General features: G+C 37.7%; 1 pseudogene; it reads right to left on the bottom strand.

The window, feature by feature from the left end:
* Window positions 1–6,000, bottom strand: part of LOC101569840 — a 41,089-nt pseudogene that overhangs the window by 11,580 nt on the left and 23,509 nt on the right.

Here is a 6,000-nt window from a genome sequence, read left to right as displayed (position 1 = left end):
TAATCAGTGGAGATATGGACATTTAGATAAATGTTCTATATTCTCCAAATGTATAAACTTTTATATGACTCTAATAGTCATATATACTTCAAGAATCAATATAAGTGCGCAAAATGGTAAGACAATCAAATGTTTTGATTTTTAATGTTTACTATTTCAGATTTTTTAATTAATAATACAATTTACCCAGAATTAAAATTGCAATAATGCAAAATGGATAAATGGTACACATTTTAAATTTAGCTCCATAGTAGAGGCAAAAAGAAATTTTGTGCAAAATAGATTCACAGTCCCACTGACAGAAAACTCTAAAAGTCATGTGGTATCCAGAACTGAAGGGCTCAAATGTGCCTCCTGAACCTTCGGAAACCATATCCATACATTTATGTGTTGGCATGAATTTGGAAAATCAGTCAAATAAATGTGGCTTTTGAGGACTCAGAGAGGTTACAATATCTGATTATCAACATATACAGAATCATCAGTAAGAAAAGAACCTGGGTAAGAATCTGAAACTACTTCTTTCATTAGAAGTTTCATTAGAACTACTTCGTTTCATTACAAAAGAAGAAAGCAGGATCACAGGTAGAATTGGAAATGAAGACAAAGGAAAGGAAGGATGCCATTGCTGTGCAGTTCTAAGGAAGGAGCCAAATAGAAATATGGTGCATTGATGTAATTCGGCAAGTGTGAGCAGCGTGAATGCTGGCTAAGCTCCAAGAAGCCTAGTCTTCCTTTTGAGTTGGGTGAGAGAGACACAGATATATAGATGTGAGACAAAAGCCTAATGTCTGAAGAGAGCAGGGAGCAATAGACAGAGCCCGAGGAGAGCTGCTGTCTCTCACTTGTAAATCCCAGAAAGCTGGGATTCAAGGTTGCAGATGACAGCTTCTCCTTCCGGTGCCCTGTACTTTGATCCCTTGCTTGGGATGTTATCAGCTAGCATTTGTGTGAACCTAGTGCTAGGCAAATGGTGGAAGTCAATAGAGTAGTTTGCGTTCACCAAAGTAATTATGCAAACTCCTTAGCCTGCCTTTAGCTCTCAATAAGTGTGAGATGTTTCAGTGGCTCTGGGCTCACTTCCAAGAGACTAATCTCAGTGAGACCTCTGAAGCCATATTCATTGGGTCTTCTCTTCATTTCTTTCAGCACCAACTCATAACACACAACAGACACTGAAATCAATGAGTAGATGAAAGGACAGTGAAGATGCTGGATGTAAATTTTTAAGAAAAATTAATAGACAATGCATTAAATATTTGGACCTGCTGGGAGATCTGGAAACATCTTTTAAAATACCTTTTAGCCTTGTCAACCCTTAATTTTGGCCCTTCTTTGCCCTTATGATCCTTGGTTCAGACGCAAACCTCAAGTGTTTGGTGACTAATATGAACTTCGGCTATTTGGCATCATCTGATATAATTTCAGTGTCAACTTGTTCACTTTTAGAATGTCACCAACACTTGTCCAAACTAAATACAAAAAAAGAAAAAAAAAAACTTTGGTTTTGAGGTCATTCCAAGAGGTCATGGAATGGGAGCTAATATCCCAACACACGCAGAAGGAAAGAACATGGATACTGATATGTTGGAAGCCATAAAATGTGTGTAACTTATAATATTCTCATTCTCAGACTCAAAAGCATTTTAAGATATACTAAAGCCAGCAATAAAAACTAATGGATGTGACAGACTTAAATGAATAAAGATCTTTTCAAAAAGCTACTTAGTCAAACCTCCAGCTCCTGGTGTTGTCTGACAGTGTGTGTGTGTGTGTGTGTGTGTGTGTGTGTGTGTGTGTATTTAGTACAGGGTCTCCAGGGTCTCCCTACATAGATTGCACTGGTAGTGATCCTCCTGTTTTTCAGCTTCCCAATAGCTGAGATTCAGGCGCGCCCTACCAGGCCTGTTCTCAGTCAGTCTCAGCAGGCCCCCGAGGTAGGGCCAGTACAGCAAGCTGGGTGTCCCTTCTTGGAGCCTCTGAGTACTTCTCTGCACATTTTCTACCCAGTGAGCTTTGTTTATCACCTTTTGACCCAGTCTGCCAGGCTCTTGCAGATGTATCCAGGTATGGGGCTTTAGTTAAAGGAGCTCATTCCAAAGCTACACTTCCAAGGGTAGTTACATTTTATGCTTCAGGGAATTGAAGTCTGTCCCCTTTCCTTTGATGCAGTGAGTCACATCTGGAACATTCCATTTGCCAAGATCATTAGAATACTTTGCTGTCCCTTACTTCACTCAGCATGCATTCATTCAACATGGACTCCATATCAGTACAAAACAATCCCATCTCCCTCCAAGTTCAGAGCCCAGAGAGTACATTTTCATAATATGAAGTTCCTTGAGGGTCAAGGACTCCCATGGCACTAATTACTTATATATCTAGCATAATGTTGCACACAATTAAATATCTGCCAAACAGTTTTTTAAATGACAGCTGCTCTGAGCCAGTGAAAGGTGTGCCACATTCTTAATAGACTCTGAATTTGGTTTTTATGCAGCAGAAAGAAATTAAAAATTCTATTCATTTCCTAAATAGCTGATGTTTATATTATTTGTCATTGGCATATTAGTTGAAAAAAATCTTTTCAATACATAATTTAAAACTGATCATAACAAGATATGCTGTATCCCTGTACTAATTCCCCTAAATGAATGTAAAAATGATGAATTGCAAATATATGCTAATAAAATAAATGGGGGAAATTAAAAAACTGATAATAGTATACCCCATCAGTCAACACTGGTACTGAAAGTTTTATTAAAGTACTTTTTTTCTAAGTTATTAATTTATGACTTTAAAATCAGTAACCACTGTGCTAAACAATGCATGGCAAAGAGAGCAGATTCTTTATACTGGGAGCCTTGAGCCTTTCTATAGACAGTGATGTTCAATGTGTGGTTCTAAGACCAGAAGAATTAATATCAGCAGGGAAATTATTAAAAATGAAATTTATCCAGCCTCATCCAAACTCTCCTAAATCAGAAACTCTGGGGTAGAGGGCTGGAAAGCTGTGGCTTAACAAGCCCTCCAGGAGACTGATAAGCACACATTTTAGAATCAAGATTCAGAAGCGTGCCAGATGGCTGTCAAGATTTTAGCCTTAAAGAACATAAATAAAAACTTCGCAAAATACAAATAGTCGTACAAAAGGGTACAGCTTCATTAAAAATTAAATAAGCACACAATGAAAAAAATATGAAAATGTCATCCTTCATTTTATCTATTAAACTACCAAGGATTATTCAAAATCATAATGCCACTGCTGTTGAGAGTTTAGGGAAATAGACAATTGGTGGAAGTGTAAATGTGTTCACAGTATAAATGATTTAACACAAGCTTTTAAGATACCTAACTTCTCACAATAAAATTGTGTCTAGGAATATATAAACTAAGTAAGTTGAGAAGCTTCAGCTCCAGAGCTAAGCAGATCAAGATACAAAAGCTTTCATTTATTAGCTCAGTGATCTTGGAGAAACTTTTCTTTAAATTTCTAAGACTCACTGTCCTCTATAAAATGGTGATAATTACAACACAAAATTATATAATCCATACTAGAATCTGCAGAGAAAATGTAGCATGTTGAGTTAAACCCTTGAAAATAAATAAAATTTTAGTGCAAACATCTCTCAACTACTATGAGACATAATAGAAAAATGATACCTGAGACTCAAGTTTATCTGGGCATTCAGAATTTCCACTAAATTTATTGACTCCTTATAATATGCACAATAATACTGGTAGCAAGTAAATAGAAGCTATTCTTTTTTATCATATTAGAGATCTTAAAAAGAAAAGTTGGCAACAGATAAGTTTGGTGGCTTAAATAATCTCAATGGAACTGAAAAAAAGTTTACACTTACGAAAATTTCAGAATATGCAGATGAGTTTGCTGAACTACAATCTTATAATGTCACATATCTAGAAATACCCCTGAGCAATCAAAGACATTCAATATACTGGGTTTGAATAAAGCCAAATTAACTGGAAAACCTGATTTGTTAAAACATTTGAGCTTCTCAGTTCTGCTGCACTATTAGGAAATATTTGCTTATATGTGTATCAAAAAATCCTCTGATAATAGAACAAAATAGAGTGAAAGTAGGCCTGCTGACTTTAGAAGAAGCAGAAAGAAACCCATAACCCACATGCTATCAATTTGTTACTAATAAAATGTAAACATCCTGCAATTTTAACTTGCATTTGATTCAGCAACCAAAAATAAATTCATCTTTTTAAAAACTGTAAAGTTATCTCTTTATGACAGTAAAATGTAATGGCTTGTAATTACTGAAGAAATGTGTGTGACATAGTTTAAAACGTAAAATATCAAGCAGAATAGTGATAGTTCCAACTTGTCTCCCCCCGCCTTTACTTAAAAACTGAGCCTGATGCAAATGCTGAAAAAGGACAACATTGTGACAGGAGCCGTCTGCACTATCACAGTGACTGGATCATGACTGCTCATGAATGATTGAGTCATTTTGGCTGTCTTAATGATAGATGGAGATACCTCCCTGATCAATTCTGCCTGCTGCGGTGATGGGTATTGACCTACAAGGCAGCTGAAAATGACTGAGTATAGTTGGATTCACTGGCTACATAAATATCTGCCTGAAGTTGAGACTGTGCAGTAAGGGCAAGGTCCCCTCTTGGTGAGGTCGTCTGAAAAGGATTTATGGAGAAATTACAACTGGTCTTGAAAGTGACTAGACTAGGCAGATTGAGACAGAAAAAGAGGCAGCCCAGTGAGGTGGGAGATGCTATGAACAAGTGTCTTTGCAATCAGGAGCCGGGGAGGTAGCTCAGTGGCTTAACCACCTTCCTAGCAAGCACAAGATCCTAAATTCAATCCCTGGTATGAGGGAGGGAGGGAGGGAAGGAGGGAGAGAGAGAGAGAGAGAGAGAGAGAGAGAGAGAGAGAGAGAGAGAGAGAGATCAATAAAGAACAAACTGAATTAACTTTGGGCCTTCTGGTGGGGTACTAGGACAAAAGAATACCATCTATTACAAAACAAAGATACTGACCTTTCATGAACAGAGGGATTTTGGATACAAATTAGGTTTATAGAAGGTTAACTTCTGGAGGGAAACTCAGGAAACATGTTGGAGAAAGGAGGAGCTGGGAGGAGAAGAATAATTTGGAATATAACTTCAGAGTCTTGACATTCAGAAATTTGAAAAACAAAGCAACTTTATAGAAGCAGAGCCAATAGAAGTAAGCAGCTACAACAAACACAGGTCACGAAGTTCGAAGAAGCAGTGCTCACTGAAGTGTAGTTTAAACAGGGATGATGGATTTAATGGAGAAGAATCTAGCCTCAGGTGAGAAGACAGAGGCGATTGAGATAAAGGATTCACACCTTGGCAGGATGTGTAGGTGGAGTGCTCACCAGCAGCTGGGAATACAGAATTAGATCTTGGAAGAAAGGTTAGGGATGCATGTGACTATCTGGAGACCACTACACAAAGGGAAGACTGAGGCAGTGGCAACACACTAAAAGGAAAAGGCAGAAAGAAGAGGAGTACAACTAGAACTTAATCTCCAAAATAACCTCTAGCCTAAAATTGTAATAAATAGGAAACACTTAAAATATGGGATGAGCTATCCCAGCACTTTGAGAGACTGAGGCAGGAGAATGGGAAGTTCAAGTCGACTCTGAGAGACTTTGTGGAACTCTGTCTCAAAATTTTTTTAAATGTTTAAAACCTGCTAAGGGTTCAGATCAATGTGAAGACCCTGTAAGATCAATCTCTAGCACCACAAGGGGAAAAAAGCAAGCATATGTGAACAATTTGGGAGGCCAAAGAACAGTGTTTGGCAAATAAAACCAGCTTAAAGTTGTGGTGTAGGAGCCAAAGTTTAAGATCATCAGCAAGACTAGAGTAGTGGCTGGCAGCGCAGCAGACCTAGAGATGAGAAAGAAGAATGTCTCAGGAGGGAAAATGGTTCAAGTGAGAATTCCAAAAAAAGAAAGACAATGAGAAACTTTAGGTTTG

The sequence above is a fragment of the Octodon degus genome, unplaced genomic scaffold (assembly GCF_000260255.1).
Source record: "Octodon degus isolate 3935 unplaced genomic scaffold, OctDeg1.0 scaffold00258, whole genome shotgun sequence".
Lineage (NCBI taxonomy): Eukaryota > Metazoa > Chordata > Mammalia > Rodentia > Octodontidae > Octodon > Octodon degus.
Note: the sequence above shows the minus strand (reverse complement) of the source record. Positions and strands in the feature narration are given on the sequence as shown.